Here is a 12,464-nt window from a genome sequence, read left to right as displayed (position 1 = left end):
TGGTCCTTTCTTAAGTAGCCATTTGTTGGCTTACTATTTTTAGATGAGCGTTAAAACGTGGAATGACAGCTAATGATGCAAAGATCTGCTGATTGATGCTAGTATTGCAAGGTGCTGCTTGTTGTCTTTGTTTCCTTATTAATGAAAATACCTGAGGGGTTTGCAGGGCTTGGAAGAAAACACGGGTGAGTCTAAAAACTCAGGAACATTCCGTCATTCCGTTCTTAGCTTAATGGAGGAAGAGGCTGAACGGGATGGAATGTTCTGGAAGAAAGAGAAATTAAAGGAAGGAGGGACGTTGGCTCGGAGGCCACGCAAAAATAACGATGAAAGTGCATCTGGAGGGAGGAGAAGGCAATCTTTTAAAGTAAAGATGTAGTAAGAGCTTGCAGCATCGAAGTGTCTCGCGTTCAGAGTGAAGCCCCTTGGAACGCCGCATCAGGTAGGTGTCCCGGGTCCGGGCTGTCCAGCCCTGGCGCGTCGTTCACAGTTCGCTCAGACCCCTTGAGCTCCTGTGTGCAGCCCCGGAGACCACCCTCCCTCCCGGCGGAGCGGGCCCGGCGCCACCGACGGCGCTGCGCTGCTGGGGGTCCGAGTCCCCGGTCGGCACGACCCAGGAGCAAGGCAGCTCCGCCCCCCGGCCCGCGGGCCCCGGGGCCGACTCGAGGGGCCGGGCCTCGGCAACCCAGGCCAAGGGGCGATGCGGGCTGAGCCGGTGCCCCCGCTGCGCTTCGCAAGCGACACACACACACACAGACACACACACACAGACACACACACACACAGACACACACACACACACCGCGCGCGCCCGCCGGCGCCGGACTTCAGGCCCCGCCGGCGACCCCTCCCGCCGCCTGGGCCCCCGCCGGCCCCCTTCCCTGAGCGGCGCGTCCCGCCAGCTCGAGGACTTCGTTTCGCGGCGACGACGGGGCGCGGGGCCACCGCTCGCGTTCGGACGAAGGCCACACCGCCGCCGCCGCGTGAGGCGTGAAGGCTGGCGGCTCAGGGGTCGGGGTTCATCCAGATGCTGGGAAGGAGGTTCTTTTGTGAGCGCAGCCAGGTCGCGCTTCCGGACAAGGACCGACTTGCAAAGATCCACAGCAAGCCGGAGAAGCCCAGGACGGAACGCGGGCGCTGCACGGCCTGCGCGCGCGCGCGCGCGCGCGGAAGGCCTCGGATCGGGGCCTCCGGGGAGACTGGCGAGCAGCTCGGGGCGCAGCTCGCACCCCCTGCGCGTGGGACGCGGCTCTGGGGACGCCCGGCCTGCGCGCGCGTGCGTGTGTGTGTGTGTGTGAGTGTGTGCGTGCGTGCTTGTGGAAGCGGGGGCGGGGGCGGGGGGCGCGGCCGGGAGCGCTGGCGCCTGGGCGGGGGGCCGGCGGGGCGGGGCGGGGCGGGGGCGGCCCGGCCCGGCGCGAAGGGGTTAAGCGCCGCCGCCGCCGCCCCCGCCCCCTCCGCGGCCGGGTGTAAACAGAGGAGCCTCAGCCTATCATGTCTGGCGGCCGCTCGCAGCCGGAGCCCCGAGCCCGGCGCAGTAACACGATACGCTCCAGACCGCGGCAGCTTGGTAGCGCTGGGCTCGGCTCCGCACGGCCACAGCGAGGGCGCGCGGCGGCAAGGTGGGTGAGCGGCGGCGGCGACGGCGGCGGCTCCGCGGCCTGGGCGGCTCCTCGCGCGGCTCCTCGCGCGGCTGGGTCGCTCGTTCGCGCCCGGGAACCGCGGCGGCGGTGGCAGCCCCGCTGTCCTGCCCTGTGGCGTCGGGATGGGAGGAGGCTCTGCGCGGGTTCGAATCGGGGCCCAGGCAACGTGAGCATCAGATCGGCGGGGGCGCTTTGACCCCTGAGGGGCCGCCTTCGGGGTTTAGAGGAGGCGGAGGCTGAACTCTCTGGAGGACTCTGCGTCCCTCGGAGCGGTGCAGGTAGCTGCGAGGAGAATGGTCTTTTGTTCGCGCGTTTTTAATTAAGTGGATATTTTGTTATGAGTAGTGTCCAGGGCTAACCCAGGAGGTAGCGCTGTGCGTTTTCCCCGCGTTCTGTTACTTTTGCGACGTGGCGTGTTGAATTCGTGGGGAGCACATCTGGAGCTGGAGTGGTTTGGGATCGTTGATGTCTCCGGGGTTTCAAAATCCGCCTTGAGCTGGAATTAATCAGCCCTTCGGTTTCCTGAACTAAGGTCCGTCGTGCCAGCTGTTTAGGGCGGGGCGGGGCAGGGAGGGAGGCACACAGTAATCTGGCTAATGATTAAAAGAGCAGCTCTTCTCCTGCAAAATACTCAGCGTGTGATTTTCTTCTGGAGAGGGTTTTGCAGGGCAGAGGCTCTAAAAGAAATCCCGCTTTTCCGTCGTGCTTCGATGCAGGTCGCTCTCGTGGAGGAACTAGTTGGGAATGATTTTTGGAAATAACTTGCGCACTGTCTATCGAAGTCGGAATCATTTACCATTTATGTGTGTATCTTAATAAAATAAAACAAGGATCCGTGGCAGCTCTCAGAATGAGAGGTCACATTTCCTCTCTCTCCCTGTGCTGGCATCTCTCTCTGTCTCCGAATATCTCCTAAATGAGATGTACAGAAAATGCGTGCTGTGTCCCAAAGCCATTCTGTCTTCCGAAAGCCTGAGATAATCAAATTCAGCGCCGTTAAGAGGGTGTAGTTGAAGATTTGATCCCCTTCCACTGAAGTGGAAATACTTTCAGTAATTGAAAGCAGATTCACGTCTGGAGTTGTGCAAGCCAAGGTTTTCATTTTTAAAATAAACCTTTTGTTCTCTGGCTTTAAAAGTTCCAGAGAGCCATCCAGAGACCTCTGTGTGCGCTAATCGTTAAAGTAGCCAAGGCTTGAACATACCCAGGGAAGGCATTTGAGAAACACAGCCTCCCTGCCTCCCAGCCTCCCTGCCTCCCTGCCTCCCTGCCTCCCTGCCTCCCTGCCTCGCGGTAGCGGACTGTTGAGAGCAGCCTGCACCGTCTGGGCCCCGCGTTTCGCTCTCTCCCCGGATTCCCAGACGTTCAAATGCAGCTGTACTGTTCAGAACCCCCAAACCCCAGGGAGAGCCCATCTGTTTTAAGAGGTTAAAAAACTTGAAAAATTTTGGTGTTATCCCATTGTATGTTGCGATATACACAGTTTGGTGCTAAACTTTGTAATCAAGCATGAAGTATGCTTCATTTAAGCAGATGCCGATTATACCTCAACCGGTAGATTGAAACGTACAAAATATGATCGCACGTTCACATGGTTGCTCTCTCATCTTTGGAGGCTAAGTGTTGAAAGCTTTTAAAAACTGGCTCTTGAAGACTGAAATGAGGATGCATTCTAGACAAAGAGAGAGTCACTTACTCTCTTTTTAGCTGTGAAGATTGAGAAGGATGGTGGTGTACAAGAGCGGTACCTTCCTTCTTCAGGACAAGGAATCGAAGATGAATTGTGTAGTTATGAGGGAAAAGTGAGAAGAGTTGCACTTTTAACAGTGATAACTGAGATCAGAGAAAAAACAGAAAGCAGTATTCCAAATATTTTTAATATCTACTCTCTTAAACCTAGTTTGGTGATTATCAATAAGATGTGAATGGGCGTATTTACAGAGTATGACATGGCAGTTTGATTTCTTAAAAACTACTTGGTAGCTCCGTATTTTACCTGGTTTCCTCGTCTTGATAGTTAATCCTTTGAGCACATTAAAAGAAATATGAAGTGAATAACTTGGTCATGATTTAACTGATGTTTTTGTGAACCTGTCTCACGTAAGAGTCATCTTTTATGAATACAGTATTTAAAAGATTCAGCAAATCTTTAACTACCAAATAAAATCTTACTACATTTTGGTTGTGTTGCATCACCTTTCTTAGATATCATTGGCCTAGTGTGTGGCATAATAGAATTTAATTTTCCTCAAAGATTCAGAAAGAAAAAAGCACCTTCCTGTGGACGCTTACAGATGTCTGAACACTGATTTTCAGTGTAAGATCCTTGTCTAAACATTTAAACTCACGCTTTCTGTGACTTCTATTTACTGTTAGTTTTTCTGTCCTTACATTTTTTTTTTTTAACTTGGTAACGGGTGTGCATAGGATCTTCTGTCATCTGAAATCACATATTCAATTTATCACAGGATTCCTTCCTTTCATAATGTAGGGAAGTGGCAAAGGAGGCCTTGTCTAAATGCGGCGATCTTGATAATTAATGCCATAAAATAGATTAAAATGCTGTATTCCAGGTATTCATTTCCTTAAAAGGGCCACCAGAACAGCGTTGCTAAGCACCCGTCACTACTGCAAGTAACAGAAAATGACCCAAATTAAAGAACCTGTTCTAAGCTGTATTCTTGCATTTTCTAAAGTGCATTTCAAAAGGTTTAACCAGACTCATTCAATTAGTGGAGAAAAAAGGATCTATTTTCAGCTCTGATCAGCAATTAAAAGATTGGGCTTTGGAACATCAGTCTCTTTATAATTTATTTTGTTTTCTAGACTTTAAACAATTGTGAATAAAGATTTTTAACAAATCACCTTTCTTACAATCCAAAGGTAAGTGCTAAACGTAGGGCAGTATATTTGCTTTAAATTTCTGTCTAATTGAGTAATTTTTATTAGCTTTTTCCTCATTTTAAAAAAGTTTAAATTTTACACTAATATGGTAAACTACTGCTTCACTCTGGATCTCTTTCTTTGTGAAGAAAATATATATACATGCATACATGCATGTGTGGTTTAAACTAAAGTATGGTTGTAGTTATTTGATCTTATCCTAGATTATGAGTGCTTTAGCACCAAGCCCTTGAGAAGTGTTAGGATATGTTTCCTTAGGGATGTTTGGATGGTGTGAATTTGGTACCACGAAGGAGAGCGAGTGATATGTCACAGTGAGAAAGTAAATAAGTAAATTAGGGGCAGTAGGGTGCTTTTTGTTGTTGTTGTTGTTGTTGTTGTTTAAGAATAAAGTTAGCTGTACCCTTCTGGGTTAGACCAGAGCTTCTACGTAGTTAGGGCTAAAAACCTAAGCCACAACTGTTGAAGTGTTTAATGAGTTACATCTTCCCGGGACCTGGTTCTTAGCTAATCCAACAACAGTCATAAATACAAGTTGGGGAACTTTCTGGTCGAGGAAAGGATTTGATGGATAAGGGCTGTTAGAGGAATAGGAGAGATGAGACAGGAGTTCCCAAGGTTTAGATTAGGATTATTAGCAAGATTTTTTGCTCTATCACATTGATCTGGGCAAGTTTAACGCATATAAACATAGATATTAAGTTATCAATCTTAAGTGATTATATATGAAGTGATTCCGTATCTTCAAACACTGAATATTTTTAAAGCCAACATAACACTTAATTCTTTCTTCTGAGAGAGAGATTTTACAATAGTAATTCATTATATTTAGTTTTATCAGATCGTTTGGCATTACAGATTAGTCTAGTAATAGATAATATAAAATACATGAGATTTGTATGACTTTTGTTATAGTGTTGTCTAAAATGGAAAGTTATTTATTGTAATACTTGTTTACGTCTCAGGCCTTTCAACTTGAAGTCTCAGTTTAGGTATTTGGAGTGTGTTTGTTTTTTGACACGTCAAAATTTGTTTTTCCCCATAGAGAATAACATTTTGATGTGTAGAAATGATTTGATCATATGTATTTTTAGCAGCCTTGAAATGGCATATATTTTAATATTTTAAGAAACCAGTTGTTTTAAAATTGGTGTTTATATGTTGATTTTAGTTAGGAACCTAGCTGCTTAGTTACAAATCCTATGTGTTTAAGTTTTGAAATATCTACTCTTACTTTTTTACCACAAAAGGATGAAAACAGCTACCTCTTTGGTATCCCAGAAACAGTGTATACCATAGATGTCACTGATGGGAAATTCATTTCACAAGGGAAGAATAATAATTGAAGAGTGCCCACAAATATTTGAGTGCCCATCACTTCTAAATAATAGTTCAAGTTGGGAAACCGCATACTATAGTATTTGGAAAGTTTCTCTTAAGTGTTATCACCCCCTCTTAAAGTTAAATACTATTTCACATAAAAGTCTTGTTTTGTACATTTAGAAAGCATAATGGATTCTAGTGCATTCCAAAATGACTAATAAAAACTAATGTAGACAACACTTTAGGTTTTGCTATTTAGACATCTTAACCTGAAATTTTTTTAAATTAAAATAATGTGTGGGCCTTTCCGTGACATTTTTTTCATGTTAGTGTCTGCCCAGCCCTCCTTTTTCCATAACCTTAAATTGTTTCCTGCAGGCAGAGGGGACCTGCTGTCTAGAGACCTGTAAAATGGAGCCTGGAACTCTCTTTCTGCTTTTTCTTTGAAATAAAACAAAACCACCATATATAACAAATTTAACACTGTTAACGTTTTCTAATTATTTAGCCATTATTTCACTTTACCTCCCGCCTAAAAGTTGTACATTGGAGGAGTCGACACCTGGCTGTGCTCTTAAAAGTTTGTCTTTCAGTTCCTGTGATAGTAGGGGGCAGTACATCTCCTTGATTACCTTTGTTCAGGGAAACGCTGAAAGGCCAGGGTGGTTAAACAAGGCCTTTTGGATCTGTGAGGTCAAAGTTAGATGCAAGGAAAGTGGTTAAATGCATTATCATCCTATCGAGCGCGTCATCGGTACAGTGACCTTGATGCAGGTAGAAAGAGCCATTTGGCTTTTTTATGACAGCCACCCCTGCTTGTTTTATCACTGACACATCTTTACATCCCCCTTTTCCTGTCTCCTTCTTTTTGTTTTCAAATAGTATTTCCTCTGATCCTAGGCCATCACAGTGAAGGGGAGAATTAAAAATTAGTTTCTTTTTAATTGATAGTAGATTTTCCTTCGTACGTTCATATCATACATTGATGTGTATGGAGGTATTCCTTCATTAAAAATTAAGGTGATCAGGCTGGCCGACCGTTCTGTATTTGCTTTTAAGGATCTTTTAATGGTGATGATTAGTCTCTTTGCAAAGAAGCTGCTATCCTGCTACTTTTCAAATTGTTTCTCGGCTGTTAAACGGAGAGACCTGCCAACCTCAATTTTAGCAGTGGGAATAATGTTTGTTTTTACAAGTGTCTAGGTATGTTGACTTGAAGGGTTTTAGTAGTTCTGTTGCTGCTGTCCTAGAGCCGTCACTTCCCTTAAAAAGGTAAAACCAAACCGGAAGGTTTTTAGTTTATATTTCTTAACTTTATGGCCAAGATTTTCCTTGTGATGTATTTTATGTCAACTCCATTAAAATGGAATTCTTGATTAAATATTTGGACAAGTATTGTTCAGTTATAGGAAGAATTTTACTAAACACAGTACAAGATCTAACCTTTCTGGAAACTCCAGTTAAAGCAATTAAGTGCTGCATACAAGATTGTTTTCCTAGGCAAAGCCGTCAAACATCAATGATCGGCACTTACGCTTTACTTTTTGCTGAATTCTTTTTATTACAATTAATCAGAACTAAGTACACATCTTTTCATAAGGAAGAAAAAACTTGGCCCATTATCAAAATTCCTCGAATATCATTTCAGACCCTATCATCACGCAATGAATTATGTAACACTAAAATCTGAGGAACTCAAAATCACCAGAAATAGTACCGTCAGGCAAGTCAGATTTTCTTGATCGCAAAGGATTTATGTCTATAAGGACTTTTTATTTTAAAAACAGACGTACTGAATTGAAAAATGTTAAAAATGAATTATCCCGCCCCACCTCCCCCTATTCTGCTCTCACAGTAAGGACCTTAGTTCAGGCTCTTTTCGTCTCATGTGTAGACTTTTTCATGAGCCTTCTCATCTGGTTTCCCTGCCTTCTGTCTGTCCCTCCTTTAATCCAGCCTGCACACTATCATCAGAGTTGTCATTCTGAATCATAATTCTGAGCATGGCCCGTCCCTGCATTAAACCTTCGTTATGTCTTTCGGATCAAATCCAGATTCCTTAAGTGTGTTTTATCAGGCCCTTCGTGATCCCCCCTCTTGTACCTTTCCATCCGTGCTTCAGCATTTTTACTTGGTCGGTGCCACTTACCTTCTTACCTTTTCACAGGTCTTTCGAGAGCCTACCTGCAGGGCATTTCTTTGGAGCCTTTGCTCTTTGCCCCAGGCAGAGTTGGCACCTGGGACAGGTTTCTGTTACGGGCACTTGACACATTATACTGTAATCGTTTGTTTACAAATCAAGATCACCTAATCCAGACTACCTATTTTATAAGTGGAGAAGCAGGGCTAACCTTTGATTTGTTATGTATTTACTTAGTCCAGATCTCTGTGCTATACCTTTTATATGGACATTATTTTTATCTCATCTTCAGAATGAGCATTTTAACTCCCGGAGTTAAATACTCATAATCTCCATTTTAAAGATGGGGAAACAGGCCTGGACCAGTTACCTGCGTTGCTAGTCAGCCATGGAGCGCGTGCCCAGGACGCGCTCCTGCACTCCCTCGAGGACGAGTGGGGATCACCACATCCCTCCGTTAGAAGTGACTGGGCCCCAGAGCCCCTGACTTCCAGTCCAGTTTTGGCATTAAGAAAAATTATTATGACATCTTAAAACACCTAATATGTAGCAGATGGTTTATGAAGAAAATATTCTTACTCCCTAGTTTATAGATGAGAAAATTGAGGCCAAAGAGATTAAGTGATTTGCATAAGGTTATTCGGCTACTAAAGTACAAAGGCAGGTTGCTTCCAATCTCAAATTTATATCATTCTTCATTACTGAATTCTTCCTCTAGTTTAAATATTAAATTGGATTTTGTTCTGACTTCAGTCCTAACTTTGCTTTACATGTAAGTTCTCTTTACTGTTATAGAATAGAATTATGCCAGTATACAACCTTTCCTAAATATTATCACCATTGAATGTTACAAATATTTCCATGTCCGTTCAAGGCAGATCATGTAATTTATCAGCAAGTACTTACGGAGAGAGTATGTGTTTAGTATTTTACTCTGTTTTTAATCTTCTTTAGATTTTTTTTTTTTTAGTGACCCATGATTATAAATGATCATCCGTGATATAGCTAATGTCCACCCCTTGGCTAATATGCAGCAATGATTAGCATCATTGATTAGAAAATTAGTAGATTATGCCTGTATCGACACTTCTATTCCCTATTTAATGGTTTGTTTATTTAATTGATGACTAATGCCTTTACTATTAAAGGCTATTAACACATCAAAATGGTAATTATTTAACCTGGCAAAATGATAAATTATGTTTGTGTTTATTCCTTTGTGCCCAAGGCTAATCTGGTGTTCTTTTCTCTTCCTTCCTTCCTTCCTTTCAAGTTTTGATATGCTAAGAACGTCTGCTTAGGAAGTCAAATAAATTAGCATTTAAGCTATTATCTGGTGGTGTGACCTTGGAAAAGTTGCTTGACTTTGAGTTGCACCTGTGAAAGGAGGGAAGTAAACCAGATCAGTGGCTTTAGGTAGTATGGATTCTTGTAGAGGTCCTGTAGGATTTCTTCAGTTAATTCAAAATTCTTGGGAAAAAAAAAAACCAGACTGCAGATGGTAATAAAACATAGCATGCACAATAAAATATACAGTAAACATGTATGTCCTGCTTCTATGCATATATTTGCATTTTTGTGAGGGTGTCTTTGGTTAGGGAAGTTAGGGCTCTATACTGGCTTTTTTGTTAATTCGGCTTGCCTAAGGAATAAGATTGCTCATGCCCTGCAGAGCAAATCTGGAAAAGGTGTATCCTTACTCACCAGCTTCCAGGGAAATGGGTAGTGTTCGGTAGACCGTGTATGCTTTTGCTACGTTTGTGTTTGGTTATAATAGAGATTCTGAAAATGAAGGTGGTTGCCCTCATTATGAATAGATAATTACTATTCCCAAGTTCCATCATAGTACCTTGACCAAAACTTTTTTGAAACTATTCTTGAAATTGGGTTTATTTGCAAGACACAGGTAGTTCTTGTTATATGGTTCTTGTTACATAGGCATGTCTCATTTTGGTCAAATACCAATTCAGCTACTTTGATTGTTTACCTTCCTTCACGGGCCTAACAAACCAGCATTTGGCTATTTCACAGTATTAGATCTCTACTCGGAGAGAGAGTATTTACTACAGATAAATATATTCCATGAGGCCTTTTCAAAAGAGAAATGTCAGTGTTATGTTGAGAAATGGCTGCATCATGAAGAAGGGGGTAACTCCTGAGATGGCCTGCAGAAGGCAATAATTTTCACGTGGATGAATTCTAGTATTTTTTTTTTTTAAGAGTTGAGTGGCATTGTATTATAGCCCTTTCACGTGTCAAGATTAACGACTGAACCCTTAATGGGCAGAACAATTAAATTTAGAAATTTAGAAACTAAAACTTTATAGTTGTTTCTAATGTATAATTGTTTATTTTAAACATTCTTAGACTTTTTTAAACCACTAAGGGCTGTAGATGTGTGATAATATGTTTGATTTCTTTAAAGTATATTTAAATTTCATGCATATTACATTTCATACAGAAAGCTAAGCTCAATCTTTACGTTTATGCTTCCAGTTAGGAATAGGGACTCACGGTGCCAGGTCTTTCATAAATTAAAAAAAATTATTTACTTTCATGCTCAGATATCAGTATAAACACCTGGTTTATTGAAATGCTTATTAGTAAAATATATTTATTCAAGTAGTACCTCAGTTTCTCAAGAGCTGGGCATTAGAATTTTAAACGTACAAATCTTTCCATGCAGAACATGGGTAGAGTTAAATATTAAAGATTTTTTAAGTATATTTATGGAGAAAGAAAGTTGATAGGATTTTTTTCATTTAAAAAACATCTCCTTGTGTGTATTTTATCAAAAGCGTCTCCAGCCCCTATTTCTGGGAATATCTCAATTAGCAATAACAAGATATCTACCTCTAAATGCCTGGGGTGTACTTTAATGAGATACCTCATTGGAAGGAGGCCGATTGTTATTAATCTCTGCAGTGTGGAATGGAAGCACTGTGAAACAGAGATAACTAGTTCTAGGCTCTAATAAAATGATAGATCCCCATCAGGACCCTAGGGCAGAGGACCTTACTATTGAATAAAGGTAAATTTGAGACCAATATTGAATTTTTTCTCTATTTCTTAAGTTCCCCAAGAATAAAATTCTGTGTATGTTAGACTGTTCCTTTAGGAGAATTCTGTGTTACACTTATTTTTTGACAACTTGGTCGATCATAAGCCAATGAAAAGCTAACATCTGAGAGCCTGGTTCACATTGTGAAAATACATGTCAGCAACGAAAATCAGCCTGCTTTTACCATAGGCTAAACTGTTTGAGGCGGCAAGCTGAAACCCACGGTAGAGCACTGAAGTTCAGTGCCTGAGAAGCATACATACCCACTGCACACTGGTGGTTGTGAAAGGACTGGATGGAGGGAGGGAAGAGAAGGACAGAGATGGGAGGAGTGGTCCAGGGGTGTAGCTATTTCTGTTCCATTTTATTTGTTTAAAATAAAGCATGAGATCTGAAATTAACAACCTTTTGTGATACTGTTCTATACATGCTATTTATCACACAACCTCAACTCCACTTACATATAAGGAAAGACCCATTCTGTATATTTCTGTTAAATTATTAATTAGTGTTAACCTGGTTTCTTTTTAAAATGATGGGCTGTAGTAGTTGTGGCACACGGGCTCAGTAGTTGTGGCTCGCGGGCTCTAGAGCGCAAGCTCAGTAGTTGTGGCGCACTGGTTTAGTTGCTCCGCGGCATGTGGGATCTTCCCGGACCAGGGCTTGAACCCATGTCTGCTGCATTAGCAGGCGGATTTTTAACTACTGCACCACCAGGGAAGGCCTACTCAGCATTTATTGAAAACCTATTGTGTACCACCTGGTATGCTTTTCACCATCCTATTCGTAAATCATATAATTCGGAGTCCATTTAGACTTATTTCTTTCCATTTATGTGTACACTCAGTCAGTAGTCACATAAAGTGCTGATTCCACAAACCAGATGTTTTTTGGATCTGCCTGTTACAATGCAACCACAGTCTTTTTTGTTAATATCCTTCTCACTAGCTTCCCTGACTTTAACTTTCCTCTTCAATACCGGAAAAGCGAATCATCTTTCTTGGGGATCTCCTTGATTTTCTCTCTCCTACTCAGGAAATCGTAGTGTCATATCAAGAAAATATTTGAGCCTGAAGGCAGGAGGAGGAGTAAGGTTGTGGAGAGCAGGGCTTCCAGGCAGAGGGAGGTGTGAGCAGAGCTGTAAGAGTGGAATGTGTGAGGTATATTGGAGAAAAAAATCAAATAACCTCCTTGGATCATGAAGTTCGTGAAAGAGAGATTTGGAAGGTGAGGCTAGAGAAGTTGGTTGAAGCCAGGACATGGAGGACTTGAATCTCAGAGGAAAGGGTTTATTTTGATGTTCATTTGGGATCCATTGGGTATTTGGCATAGAACACAGTGACATAACAGAATCTGTTTGGGGGAGGATCTCTCTGGTGGATGAATTATAAAAGGG

At 42.7% G+C, this 12,464-nt stretch overlaps 1 protein-coding gene across 6 annotated transcripts in view; it reads left to right on the top strand.

The window, feature by feature from the left end:
- Window positions 1–12,464, top strand: part of TENM3 (teneurin transmembrane protein 3) — a 429,049-nt gene that overhangs the window by 113,007 nt on the left and 303,578 nt on the right. Inside the window, exon 1 of one of the 6 annotated variants that reach the window (XM_060291424.1) lies at window positions 347–442. The exons of 4 other annotated variants lie outside the window; for them this stretch is intronic. The gene's annotated coding sequence lies outside the window, so the exon portion shown is untranslated. Of the gene's footprint in view, window positions 1–346; window positions 443–1,467; window positions 1,620–12,464 lie in introns of those variants that run through there. One more of the 6 variants, XM_060291423.1, reaches the window with a different exon arrangement.

This window comes from Globicephala melas, chromosome 21 (genome assembly GCF_963455315.2).
Source record: "Globicephala melas chromosome 21, mGloMel1.2, whole genome shotgun sequence".
Lineage (NCBI taxonomy): Eukaryota > Metazoa > Chordata > Mammalia > Artiodactyla > Delphinidae > Globicephala > Globicephala melas.
Note: the sequence above shows the minus strand (reverse complement) of the source record. Positions and strands in the feature narration are given on the sequence as shown.